At 35.7% G+C, this 15,095-nt stretch overlaps 1 protein-coding gene across 11 annotated transcripts in view; it reads right to left on the minus strand.

Moving 5' to 3' along the window:
• Nucleotides 1-15,095, minus strand: part of LOC127384259 (heparan sulfate glucosamine 3-O-sulfotransferase 1-like) — an 82,238-nt gene that overhangs the window by 19,517 nt on the left and 47,626 nt on the right. The window contains exon 1 of one of the 11 annotated variants that reach the window (XM_051618366.1): nucleotides 768-774. The exons of the other annotated variants lie outside the window; for them this stretch is intronic. The gene's annotated coding sequence lies outside the window, so the exon portion shown is untranslated. Of the gene's footprint in view, nucleotides 1-767; nucleotides 775-15,095 lie in introns of those variants that run through there. 11 annotated transcript variants of the gene reach the window in all.

The following is a 15,095-nucleotide window of genomic DNA, read 5'->3' on the forward strand; positions in this document are numbered from 1 at the left end:
AATCAGCTTCTACTTAAAGCATCACAATGCTGGTAGTGAAAGAGGAAAGGAGTGGAGAAAGCAATGGAAGATACAAAAATAAAAAAAGTAAGCACCTGTAGGCAGAACCATGGTATTAATGATTTTACAGACCAGAGTTATGCCCTATATTTGTGCAAATACACACAGAAATAAAACAGGCCATAATAAGAAAATAATGGAGTCATACTGAAGAATTTACTTTGTTTCATGAGCAATGCAGCTGAACCTGATAAATGTAGATTATAAAAGTTTATTGCAAACAGATGAATGCCTATAAACTGGAAACATGAACAGCTGTACAAACAAAGAAGAATTTAGATCTGTTACAACATATCAAACCTTAGGAATATTTATATTCTACTATAGTGCAGGTATGTAGGAAGGCAAAAGTGCCAAGGATGGTACCGTGGTTATGACTGGAGTGGAAACCAAATGAGTTCAATTTCCACATTTTCCTGTGAGGGGTGGAGCAAAGATACCTTGGTCAGTGATGCCATAACAAAGTGAGATGGAGTTTGAATTTACAGTTGATTACATGCTCTCCAAGTGGAGCAACCTCCTCAACTCCGATTGTTCACATGAGGGATTAGAGCTCAACAGCTAATACGTTTTAAAATTACACCTCAGCTTTCTTACAGTAATTTCCCCTTGAAGACAAACCTTGAGGGTGAAATTTTTCGAAAGCTCATGCTCTTCAGAATTGTGTTTTTCACCTTGCAGTGATATTACAAAGATAATAAAAATACCTTGAATGTCCAGATGATCAACAGTGGAGGCAACCATGAAACAGATTCCTCAAGACTGTAATGGTGAGTTGCATTGCCACAGCTGAACAGTGGAGGAAATTTACAGTGCATATTTAGAAATATATCAGGGTGTTCTGTTGGGGTATTAAATTACTGAGTTGACAAACTATCAAGCAGCATTAGCCCCTATATTGAAAAATAACAATTTTAAAGCTATGAAAAATACTAAAAAAAAGTCATTATCAGTGATATAATTGGAAAAAATTACATAGAAAAAAATTTAAAAACCGAAGGGAACCGCAATATGCTAAAATTAAATCAATTTATTTAGATTACATCCCCCTTCCCATATAATCTAGCACTTACTACTTTTTGCTAAGCAAAATTTTTACATGGCTCTTAGATTCCATTGACCATACCAGCTAAACAGCACAGGGAAAAGAACAGGTTGACATAGTTTACTTGACTATTACCTCACTATAAGTTTCCAGGTAAAAAAAGCAAAGATTCAACGTGGATTAAAGAAATAGCTCAGAAACCAAAGTATGGGAATGTGCAAGAAATCTTCAGAATCCGATTTAATTCAGAACCTTGAACCATGCATCACCACAGGGAAAAATACAGGCTGAGAATTTTCAAAGGAGCCTTAGGGAGCTTCAGTTACTAATTCATTTGAAATTTGAATTTCAAATTAGAAGTGGACACCCAGAGCTCTCCGACTTCCTGGGAAGCCCTACCCTTAGGATTCTTTGTGAAACACTCAAAAAATCTCAATGAAAACTTCAGCTTGATGCACAGTTGTGGACAAAGGCAGGCACACAATTAGTATGCAAAAGCAGTGAGAGAAATGTCAGTATGATTTTAATGTACATTGGTAAAATAATAGTTCAGAGTGACTAAGAACATTGTGTTTCATTCTGGTCAACCTCTCTCAAAAGAAAGAGAGACTTCTGAGGAGGCTGTCAACAGATGATTGCAAGCATAAATAATTTGCTCATATAAGGACACAGAAAAATCTTTTTACTTTCTTGGGAGTTTATACTTTGACTGCTACATTAGATAAATGAACTAGAGGTAAGACCAGCTTATTCCCTTGCAAGTTCAGGAAAACTGTTTCAGTGGAACAAAAAGGCAACAAAATTAAAACTGACAAAATTATACACTCCAAACAATGCACAATTAATCTAGGAGTGTCACTGTCACTAAATATTACTGAAGATCTGTGTAAAGTAAATAATTTTTTTAAAAAGGACATTTTAAGCTTTATTTCAAAATACAGTACTTAGTGTCTTAAATAAGCAATCTAATAAAAAATAAATTTAAAAGAGCTCAAGGGGAAACAAATCAGTTTGAGAAATCTGCACTCCTGGGATCACAATAATTAGGGACTAGATCACATGAAATATGTAACAACTTAAACATTTTTCAAATACATTACATATAAATAAAAACTAAATAATTTTTAAAATATTTGGATTATTTGTTTGCTTCATTGAGTTTTGAGGAAAGAACCACAGTTCCTGCTGTCATAGCTCAAAGCACTTCCCATGTTTCCCTAACTTTGGTGAAGGCCAGGAAGGATACAATTAGAGCACACAGTGTGACAATGATGTTGAAAGTATAAGCAAAGTTGGATGACTTACACAAGACAAGAAAAAGGACAGCAGCATGATAGAGTCACATGCCAAAGGAGAAGAGACTGTAAAAAAATAAAATAAAAATGAAGCAAGCTAAGAGAGAAAGTTAGGAACTCAGATCCTTCTACATATTATAGTTCCCAGAGCACAAAGAAACACGATTAAGTGATAAATCCTAAACAGTTGTCTTACAACAGCTTTTAATGAATTTGAAAATGAATACTGTACAAAGAAAAACCCAAGAGGGTACATAGTATCAGTCACAGTTAATTTAATTTCAGCTTGTGAGACATGTTTTTTAGACTTCTGACCATTCTCACCAGACTCTATTGCTTCATCCACGTTGATCTTGACACCAAATCCTAGGCCTCTTTCCTCAGATAAGACCTCACCAACACAGAGAACAACCACCCCACTTGGCTTCCAGACTATGGCCCATGTGAATAATCTTTATATTCTTCCTGTGTTTTTGCTTGAATGGCATTAATTCTTGGGCAGTTCCTAATCCATCAGCACACATGAAATTCTTCTGTGTAGCACTCTTACCTAGTCAATAATCCTGCACCTGGAATTCGTACATTAAACATTTCTGTTTATCTCTACGTCTCTCTATTAAACTGCAGCCTATTCTATTCAAACAATTTATTGAACATAGCAACAACATTTTGATACCCAGCCATGTCATCCAGTGTACCTGCACCTTCCTCGCTTTGTGTCACCTATGTCTCCTCCACCATCCATGTCATTAATAAAAGATATTGAATACTGCTTTTCTTAGGCTTAAAAATTGTGTAGTCCAAGGTAGCTAACTGCCAATACACACTGAACTCCACAGTACAACTCTCATTCAAGATGTATTAAAAAGAAAGTATAGGAATTAAATGCAAGGCAACAGTTGATAGGTGATTAACTGGAGAAAAAAAGATATTAATATATGCAGTGAGCAAATTAAAATATAATTAGCCATGATAGAGGAACACACTTTCATGTAACAATAACAACACAGATCTAGTAATGCTCAGACATCTCAATGTAAGTGTTAATTTCAGATTGAGTCAAATTAAAATTAACACACCAAAGAAACAAAGACAGCTCTGCATCTCTTAAGCTACATGCAAACTGAAGCACGCTTGCATCTTGGCAGCAGCTTTAATTTAGGCTTAATCTAAGAACGGCTGTAATTGGTCAGACCCAGAATCTCACTGGTCCTGTATCCCTCTCAGGCAGTGGCCTATCATAGACACGTAAGGGAGTGTACAAAATCAAGGCAAACATCATGATTTTTCCAAACATACTTTCCCAGCCTCCATCAAGTCTGACTTTAATAATTGTCTCAGAGAGCCATGGAGAGTTCTTAATGGATAACAGCAGTAACCAGTCTTATTACTTTTCAAATCTATGTGGCACCACTGTGACACTGCTTGTAACCATGATGCTCCCTGCTTTGTTCCATTTCTTTCTAAAAATTCCTAATAGTAAATTTACTTTGATTTGACTGATACTAATTTTATAGCCCTCTGTGAATACTCGTTTCTGTGACTATACTATCTCACAGTGAAGTTCTTCAACAACAATTATCAGTTTGAAGTCCATTCTTGGACACAAGGCTTTGTCTATTTATTTATTTATTTTTCCATTTGAGAAGTACTTTAAATTTATTTATGATGAATTTCACTTGTCAGATCATCACTCAGTATCACTGAGGTGTTTTTCTGCAGCTGAATTTCATTTCTCCTATTCTGAATAACATAATATCACCTACAAATTTTGATGTATAAAGACAGGCTTGCTGCTCCTGGTACATTTGAAATAATGCTAGTCTTAGGTCTTTCAGAAATAGTTTTGTAAGCTTTTTTAAGTCTACCTTATTGTGTTTTTATGTTCTCTTTGTGGTTTCAATGTTTCTATTATCCTTGAATAATGGAGTAACAGGAATGTCTTTATTTCTTATGAACTCATACCTCCTTGTAAGGAGATTTAGGCAAAATCTGAATTTTAGAACAGACTAAACAGAAGCTTATTAGAGATACATCAAAATTAGCTGAATAAAGTAATGTAAAATATAGTCAAAATAATTTGAATGGAGCCTTTTTGCATTCCAGAGAATTTAAATTTGGTACTTCAAGTCCAAAACCAAGCAGATGGTTCAAGATGCTAATTCACTGCTTTGGAAGTGATCTAGATGAAAGTATTCTGTAGGTAATTTATGGAGATTTGATGATGTTTTTGCAGTCAACATCCTCTACAATAAGTATATGATACAAATCCCACCTGTCAGTAAGAATTATTTGCACTGAATTTAATAGCTTTGGAACAGTTCATAAAAATGGGTTAAATAATGTTCATAAATCCAAAATGTCTCTCTGAATACTTTATTATTTGATTAAGACTATTCAATTTCTCTGAACTCAAGTTCTAACTCTGTGCACTGCTCATTCCAAAACACAACAGCAAACATCTGTTTACATCATCATCTACCTTTATCCAACTATTGTATACTTTCCATGATCTTTTTATTTCCTATTTAAACTGCCCTGCACTCTCAGCATTTGCCTTCCTGACTTCACCTTACTTCTTTTTTTCCTCCACTTTATTATTCCCTTCTTTCTCAGTTCTCTCCCTCACCCCAAAATCCCACCTACCTTTCCCATTTTAATTACTGTTAGAATGACTAAATCCAATGCTGCTCAACGTGGTTTACAAGCAAATCCAATTTTGTGTTGCATGCCAATTTACCAAAAAACTGCCAGCTGAAATTCTCCACACTGGATTCCTGCCCAAGGTGATTTGTTTTTCTTGAAATTGGCAACTTACTGAGCTGAGCTGCTTCCAAGAATGAAGCTGGAGAAATTCATGTTGTTTTGTTCAGGTTATTAAAAAACATAATATAGTAACTAGCTCTTGGAAAAGCTTCACCCTTGTTGTTTTTTTTAACTAGAGCTTTGTAATATGACAAAGAATTGCCAGCACTTTACCGAGCCCATGAAAATTGCCCTCAAAGTTGGCCAAGTTACAGTGTTTCTATTAATTTCTTTATTAAAAATAATAAATTATACACACACACGCCACACTTTTTGAAACCTGCTTGCCAAAACGGTTTGAATCACCACTTACACACAGCCCACTCCAGCTTCCCACAGCTTTTTTAACCCAAACCTGCCCAACTATACCTCTTCTTCCAGGAGAGGAAACCCCTCTCCTGGGCTCAGTGCTCCAGGCCTAGCACCTAGGCTGTGCCGCAGCAGCCACACTCAAGTGCAGTGCCATGATACATGATGTGGCGTGAAGGAGCACAGAAGCTCTGAGCATAGAAGAAGCCAAAAGGAATAGACAGAAATGGATGAGACACTTGGAATGGAAGACGAGATGTGTTTCAATACTACCAGGACCAAAGAGGAGCTGGAGCCTCAGGTATGTGTGGCAACTAACAGCCGATTCCCTACAGGCTCCAAAAAGTGAACCGGAAAGAGGGAAACCTTTTCTACAACTAACAGAGATTTCAAACTTTATAGTTTTAAGACATATTTTTCCCCATTTTATTTTTAAGCAATCCTTAGATATACTTGAAAAAGGTTAATTTTGAGAAACATTCAGCTTGAGCTAGTTTCCTCTAATAGCTGACTGTTAGGGCATTATGATAAACTGACAATATGATGCTATTTATGTGCAGTATGAAATACAGGCACCACTGCTAGCTTCCTCTATAGGACAAACCCTTGCAAATAAATGTTCATAGACCTGGCCATGCTAACACCTCGCTTGATGACTTTTCTGAGTTTTCTATAGGCCTTGGAGTTAATCTACTACCTTCACCAGTCCACTTATGTCTCCAAATCCTGAATGAACAGCTTCCTATGCTGTGCATGAAGAAAACACTCATCACAGCATGACTAATAATTCATATATACATCCAAAATTACTGCACACAGAATGTCCCCACACACAAGCTGTTGGAAAACCTGTAGTAATGTGTGAACTTTTGAATTTTGCATTCTAAATAGTGACTGATGTGTTGCTATTTAGAAGCATTATTAAAACAATGATAAGATGTCTTTATACTGAATTTATTTTTGTCATCCTGAGCTTTTTTTCCTCTACTTCCACTGTTTGTCTCCATCATATATGGCATTGTGGTTATATTTTAGACAGCCAGCTTTGTGGCTGTATTGTATTTAAAGCTCCACAAAAATAACCCCAATATGCATGAAACAAGAACTACTAAGCACAACAGAAGAACTGAAAAAAAAGCAAAAGGACTAATAGTCCATGTCCAGAGGAGAGCTACCAACCTGGTGAAAGGTCTGGAGAATAAGCCCTATGAGGAGAAGGAACTGGGATTGTTTAGCTTGAAGAAGAGGACGGTGAGGGGAGACCTCATTGCCCTCTTACAGCTACCTGAAAGGAGGTTGTAGGGAGGTGGGAGTGGGCCTCTTCTCTCAAGTGAATAATGACAGGAAGAGAGGAAATGGCCTGAAGCTGTGCCAGGGGAGGTTTAGACTGGATATTAGAAAGAATTTCTTTACTGAAAGAGTTGTTGGATAGAGGAACAGGGTGCCCAGGGAGGTGACAGAGTCACCATCCTTGGAAGTACTTAAAAGAAATGTTGATATAGTGCTTAGAGGCATGATTTAAGCCTGAACTGGTAAATTAGGTTATGGTAGGAAGATTTAGGTTATGGTAGGAAGATTTAGGTTATGGTAGGAAGATTTAGGTTATGGTTGGACTTGATGATCTTCAAGGTCCCTTCCAACCAGGATGATTCTATGATTCTATGAAATCAGTGAAATATGGTTGTAGGTGAAGATTACTTTAAATGATCGCATATAAAATTTAAGTAAATTAATGCCTACAGGTTCAAGGTTCTTCAGAATGTAAGTAATAAAAGTGTCTAATGTAATACACATTTGAAGCACACTTCACAGAAGACCATCTGGTAATTCACAACTTATTTATTGAAGATTAGTTGTCACTATCTCAAATAACTTCTAGAATTAGAATTTCACATTTTCTTGCTATTCCAGAGGTGACTGAAGAGAACTATCCAAGAAAGCTTTTAGCCATGATCTCGAATTTAAACACACATTGCAATTCCTGGAGGTAAAAAAGCAGCACTTAAGTGTGGAAGTCTTTGCTTACATTCCTCTGTTACCACAGATTTCATCCTCTAACAAAGCAAAATATATATGTAATTGTTTCCATATCATGTGGCAATTTCAGCAACATCTTTTTCATTTTACATATCTTCACAACAAGTCCTGGAATATTTTAACTAGATTGTTGTACCTAGCACTTGGACCTCACTTCAGAAAGTATAAACCTTTAGGCTCCTATTAATATCTTACTTTCAAAATCCATTTGAATCGCTCATATATTCTTAAATACTTGATTAACTGTGACAAACGAACACCTAGAACCAAAAAGGTTCAAACTAGTCACATTCTATAAAAACTAGATTCAGAAATATACACACAACAATATTTCAAGATTCCATAGAGATAGAAACATAAGGAAACTTTTTTCAGAAATTACTAATATATTTTAATGTTTCTGTTCTAAATAGATAATCTTTAATATTGAAGTCCAAGTTTTCACAAGTGCAAGACTTCTATAAGTACAGCCCGTGCTAACAATAAGAGTCAGGAACATATCACCTGATAATAACTACACCAAACAGCTAAGAACAGAGGTGTATAAAATTAATAAGCGCTTTTAAAAAGGGATATTAAATATTTTTATAGGCAACTGAAAATATTTTCTCGTATTATTTTATTTGAAAATGAATACTTGCTTACGTGCTTACCATTATCAGCATTTATTACTTCAATACTTCTACTTGGAATAAGAAATTGAATCATGCATGTAGAACTGAGGTAACAACCAGCTAGTTACCTACATGTTACAAGTTTTTAATCTTACTGATGGAAAATGGTATGTAGTATAACAAATATAAGAAAATGCTTTAGCTCCATACTGCAGGGACTTTCATTGACCTCTTAACCATTCCTATACTAAATTGCTACTTCATTATTAATGAGTGTTCTGTAAGTGGAGTAGCTGTTTTTATTCTAAATCTGCAAATGTTGCAGAAATTTCTAAAAATGGGTCAGTTGCAAAAACTTAAATACTTTCAGTCCATTATTATACAGTAGTATTTAAAGAGTATTCTCAACAACTAGTGTTTAATAGTAGACATGTATTTCAACGACATAAATTTTAAATAATATCAAATAATATTAACAAATCAGAACTCAGTAATATTCATGGGAAGTCCCATCGTGCAGAATGATAAATGTCTTCAATTGACCAAAAGCAACAAACACTGACGTGTGTGCACATGTAAAAATTGTTACTGGCTTGAAAGAAGACTCAAGGTTCTAAGGCACACTTAAAGTCAAGATACCAGAGTTCTGTTATATCAGTAAAACTATGGCTGTACTTTCATTAGAGGTTTAATTTCAGTTAATTTGAGCAAGCTTACCCTAGTTTGGGTGACAGAAGCCACAATGTGTTTCTCACACCAACTAAGTTCTATTAACTGAAGTTACAAGATATACTGGAGATCATGACTGCAAAGCTGTATAAATTCCAAGGTTTTCAAATTGATGTTTTTCTGCAGAAAACCGAAACTGAAACATTCAATTGTTTAACAGAAATAGTATTTCATGAAAATATATTTGATGGGCCCCTGTTAGGATACTAATGTGGGCTCTGGGAGAGCAGTCAAGTACCTGATTTGTCTGATTGAGAACTGAATTTCCATTAATTTACCACACCACTTCAGGAATGCTTGTGTTTTCTCCTCCTTATCTGCCAGCTTTCCCATCCTTTTATCAACAAAAGAAATGTCTTGCAGAACAGCGTACTTTTAAAATTCCAGTTTAATTACCACCTCCCTTGGGTTTTCAGTTTTTGAGCTTAGGAAGCTGATGATAAATTGCAGGCAGAGCTGCATAAACGTGGACATTGCTGCTGCCATCTGCTGCCACGTCTAGTTCTGAGGAGTCCTAAAGATCACTCATTCCATCAACAGGACAAGGCACACAATAAGAGGCTGGAAACATAAGTGTTAATGAACTTCCCAGAAGAACAGTCTGAACAAGCATGTTATTTATATCACCAACAGGTGAAGGCTAACTCCGCAACATACCATCATTGTCAGGATGAAATAAAAGCAATGTTCTTCAATAAATATTGCTTGCTTGAAGCAGTCTACCTTTTGTTTTCTAGCTCTTTCATCCACAGTTATTAATGCACAAATGTAAAAACCTCTGGCACAAGACTGTGTAAAGCAGTACTGGTCATTGCAAGTCTTTTACATTCCCTGAGATCACGCTGAACTTAACAGGAATTGTGAATCCTCAGGAACGTGCCTGGTTGGGACTTAACACTAAACTCACCTCTTCACTGTCACCTCTAACATTTGAGTCTCCTCTCAAGCCATGCCAGTCTTTCCTCTTCATAAATTTCTGATATGAGTACTTTGTCCTGTCTTTATGGATGCATTCGCTATAAAACATTTTAATGAGACAGGTTGATTTAGCAAACTTTCAAGTCTTGATCTGCTGCTTTGCTTTTATCTCCTCCTTTCTCTCTGTTCTTTCTCAGTCTCAAGGTAGATCTTAAAATGCAGCATCCAATTAAATGGTATTTCAAGTTTCCATAATTAATTAGGAAACATTCCACTTTCCTTCCTACTTATACATGTGAATCCCCCAAGCTTAAGAAATAGGAGTGGGAGAAAGTATACAAATAAACTTTTACAGCTGAGGAAGTTCTGTATACATTTCTACAGTATACAGTATGTGGCATCAAAATGCCACAGAATCACAGAAAACTGAGGTGGAAGGAACCTCAAGAGGTCCCTTTGTCTGCCTCTCTGCCCCAAGACAGGATCAACTATATTGAAACGATTCTCGTCAGGTGTTTGTATAACTTGATGTTAAAAAATTTCCAGTGATAGAAATTCCACAGCTTCCTTAGGCAATCTACACATATATGGTTAAAATTTGCTCCTACTATTCAGTGTAGCAAAAAGTTCTTACTGACACTGACCTCCAAGATTAATTCTTTGCCAGTTTTAATGCACAATATGGCACTCTCGAATTCATACAGATAATAATGCACAGATACCTTTGTGACAAGGCATACAAACCGTATGTTGGTTTTCAAGTTTATAAAAGGAGAAATTCTGTGTCACTGATCATGAGTGCTCTTAAATTAGTAAGTTAGACAAGACTTCATAATTAATCAAAGCACAAATACACTGCACTCTCCAGTACTGTATAATTTGTGTCCTGCATGAATTACATCTTACTTTCATATTATTTTAAAACAGAAGGATTGAGATGCTTCCATGTACACATATATATTTATATACACCCATCCCTTATGTGTAGGCTTTGGTTTAATGCAGATTTATAATACAAAGTACTCCCAGGGGGTTCTACATTTGTTGAAGCCAAAGGATCTAACAATAAATAAATTAGCGTTTTCACAAATGAGGATCCTATTATCCAGCCAGCCAGCTCTTGACACTTGTCTTCACCTGACTTGCACAAAGGGTCAATATAGCAGTTTATTTGCATACATGACTTGGGAATCCCAGTTGCTTCTAGTCAAGATGTAGAATTAATTCTCTACTAACAGCATAGCAAACCAGAGGATTTTATTTGTAAAGGCATCAGTCCTTTCCAGAATTTAATACAGACTGGTTTCTACACTTTTTTTTTTTCCCCTCTGCTTTATGAGAATGATTTTACCAGGCAAATTAAATTTTTCATGGTGGTAGAGAAAGGAAGACCTGGCTGTTATGGGAAAAGGACTGCTTTAAGGCCTTAAAAATAGTCCAGAAATTATTTTGAGAAGTGGAAAAATGAACAATCTTTTTTTTGTTGTTTTATATCCCCTAGAAAAAAGTTTTGAACTTGCTGAGTTAGATATCAACAATATTCTACCAACAAGTGTGTGTCGGCTTTTTCAAACAGCTGGCACATTAACTATAGATTTTTGCAGGTTCACAAGCCCTGTGCTTACATTTCCCGTAAAGGCTGCTGTCTAATATACAAAGCTAAATGCCCCAGGGACATTGAAGTGAACATATTTTTCTGCTGTTTTAAGCACACCAGCAGTAATTTGTAGAGTTTATGTGGCTTTGTTGTCAATACCTGCTGGTCACAGTTGGAGAGGAAGCTGTTTCCCTTATGATCTGCTTGCTAATTAAGCATGGCAGCAGCCATTCAGGGTGAAATTTTCAACAACCTGACACACAAAAGGAAAAACTCAGATGTATTCTCAGAAGACTTCGATCTTTATATCATTTGGATTCTGTAGTTACTGCAACTTAAAGATAATAGAAAATAGTATGCCAGATCAAATTGCAACTTTTCTGACAGACTATAACATACTGTATGTAGGATGGATGTTTAAGTTTTATGTTCTACAAGAGAATTCTTTAAAAGAAAAGTTAAAAGGATTTGAAGCTATCACAATATAGGTAAAAAAAATCTGTAATATCTAATACTTCTCCTCATTTTCTTCAGTGCTTCATAATCTACCCTTGTCACCATTTTTCCTTTATCATCATCCACCTGTACCTTATTTCTGTTGTCCATTCCTTTTATTCGCAAAAGTATTGCAGAGTTTTCAATTGTGGCGCTCTCCTGCACACAAAATATCATAGAAAGTGTCAGGAAAGCTACTTCATTTCCCTATTTTAAATTCTTTGCTTTTTTGGCCTTCAAAAGCCCAGTTGCTCCTTTCCTGAACAATTGCTTTCTAGCATCTCATTTTTTCCTCATATTCCTCCCCCTTTTGGCTGGTATCCATCTGTTGTCTCTTAGCCCATGCTTAGAGTATAAACTCCAGTAAGCAGACGTCTTTGGTATTTGTACAGTCTCAGTGGTCCCAGACTTGAATTTCAAGACACACTGTCATACAGAAAACAAAAAAAACCCCACTAGTTTTCCTCCCACAGTAGAGATTTCTCTATTTTGTTAAGCTCCTTCTGTGCAGGGAGGACACTGGAGTGGCTGGTAACCAAGTCTTACTACTAATTAAGAACAGGTTGTTTAATCTGAATAGGTAATGAACTAGAATACATCAGTGAAAGTCAATTTTTTTGAGAGAAATCTTCAGATGGCAAAGGTATTAGAACTATCAAAGATGACTGAAAGGCCTTTTACCACTCAGAGCAAAAACTCACTCCACAAGGAACTGTACACATCCAAGCATGTTTTTGACCATTTACAAGCCATGCTCAAATTCTTTAAATAAAATAAAAATTAATTTGTATCTACTTTGTGGTTGCAACTTTTAAATTCTTGTCCATCCATGCCTTCTAGTCACCATCTCTAAAAAGGGACATTTGACATAATTGTAAAAAAATAAATAAAGTACCTTTTGCAATTTTCAGGACAAAAATGCAATAGAAGATAATGGTTGGAAAGGCAATTGGCATTAAAAGGCTTTAAAAGTCTAGTGTTTTAGAAATCTGAAAAGTAGATTACTTTCCCAAATTTCTGGTAATAGAGATTAGACCTGAAATATTAAGCTTCTACCAACTCCTGAGTTGCCTTATGTATCTTAGTAAAGAAATAAAAGGATCCAGTGCTTTTATTGGCAACAATGAGTCATGTTCCAAAAGGAGGGTGTTACTGGGTGACAAGTCCGTGCATGCAGAGCAGACCTCAATCCACAACAACAAACTGTTTTTAAGAAGTAGCTGTGATACACCTCTTTCCACTATAAACAGTCTTGACTTCAGTTTGGATATTGAGAGTGATGAGGTAGCACTCCTGCCTAGACACTGGCTAGTGCTATTAATGTCTGCTCTGCTCAGCATAAGTTCTGTAATATACTTCTGCTGGGAAAAATATTTGATAGTGTTATTGTAAAACTGATTTTGAAGAAAATAATACTTTAAAAGCTGCACAGATTTAATTTTGAGGCCTAAATAATTTTTTTTCCATTAGTGACAAAGTAAAGATCCCCTGGATAGGTAAAAGAATAAAAATATTTCAATTAAAAATTCTATAAGATTTCGTTTAAAGACTAGTATTCTTTCCCTGCCCTTCAGCTATTTTTTTTTTTATTTTTTTTTTTAAGTTCCTTAATAGTAAATGTGGTTGAGCTACTAAGCTGTTTGGAGGCACACACAGTAGAATTAAATAAAGAATCAAAATCCTGGCACAGTTAAAAATACATTAAAAAAGAAACCTACCAAAATTTTTTATTAAAGTCTTTGGAAGAGTTAGAAAGCCTTTAAATTTCAATTTGATGAAGCTGTACTAAGAGCTCCCTCTGGTTCTGATAATTTTTTTGCACCTTTCTGCTATAATTTTTTTTTGTTGTTTTTTTTAATGCCTTATCATTCCATTGTTATTTATGCTTTAAAATACACATCTTGATGGATTTTGGCTGCATCTATAGTAAAATAGTTTCTGCTGTGGAACACTTGCAGCATGCTCTAAATAATTGCCTGTGCTGAGAGTCAGTCTTCAAGCTTTCACCTGCCTGCAGGTAAAAGGACTGGAAACATTCACAGACAAGTTGCCTTGCTACTCCTATTCCCTAAAAATTTGCCACCTCATAGGGAACCAAGAGCAGAGAAATAAATGTTTGGTTTGGAAATTCAGGAAATTGTCGTTTAAGACTAAAGAAATCAAATTCAAATAAACTGTAAGAGGCTAAATGGTCCTTTAAGCGGCCTTCTTGAGGAGGACTACTTTTCAGAATCCTTCTGATACAAATTGGTGCTAAAAGCCTGAAACTCATCTTCACAAAATTTCTTCCTCTCTGTTGAAGTAAGACTCATATTAAACCCACTGAACATCACAGTAAAAGCAACAGCTTACAGAAATCTCTGGGATTTTCCTTACTCTGTAGCCTAGCTCTCAGAAATCAGTACAATTTTATCTGGCCAGATAAGAACAGAACCAGGGTGCCTTTAAGACATGTATCATTCATCTCCCCTTCTCCCATTAAGCATTTCCTCCTCTAGTGATCTGGGGATTCCATAATGATTATCAAGAGATGAAGGTAAAGCAAACAAACATATTGTCTCCATGCATTTAAAACAGTGAGTTTCTCTGCCAGGATATGTGAGAGGAAAGGAGCAAACTGCAAAAACAGAGTGGTATCAGCTTCACTCCTCTTGGGTTTTAATCGTGGCTGCTCTCACTGTCATTAAGCCCTTATCAACTTGCTGTATTTATATTTGTATTTTTAGTGAACATTTGTAATAAATGGTAAAGTTCAAATAACAAGAGTTTCTAGTAAACGGTGATTCCTGTTCAGTTATATATATGACACGTAGAGCATCATGTCACATACAGTCAGTTAATTAGTTTCTGAAGTGAAAGATGATTAATCAGGATCAAATGTCATGAACAATTATAACAATGCTATTTTCTCTCCAAGAATTATTTATCTAACTTTATGCCAAATTTTAGGTTTCCAGTGAGTACTTCTTAAATCAGCATACTTTGTTGACTTCGCTGAAACATATGTTGATACAGGTAAACATAAAATGATGCAAAAACAAAAAGTAGAAAAAGTTAATGCCCACAAACCAAAGTATTCTGGCCACATCCCACTGAGATATCTAAAGATCCACTCAGCACCACAGACAAAAGTAGCACAGGAAATGCTAGAGTAAGCAGTGCTGTCCACCAGCAGCCTTACACAGGAAATT

The sequence above is a fragment of the Apus apus genome, chromosome 4 (genome assembly GCF_020740795.1).
Source record: "Apus apus isolate bApuApu2 chromosome 4, bApuApu2.pri.cur, whole genome shotgun sequence".
Classification (NCBI taxonomy): Eukaryota; Metazoa; Chordata; class Aves; order Apodiformes; family Apodidae; genus Apus; species Apus apus.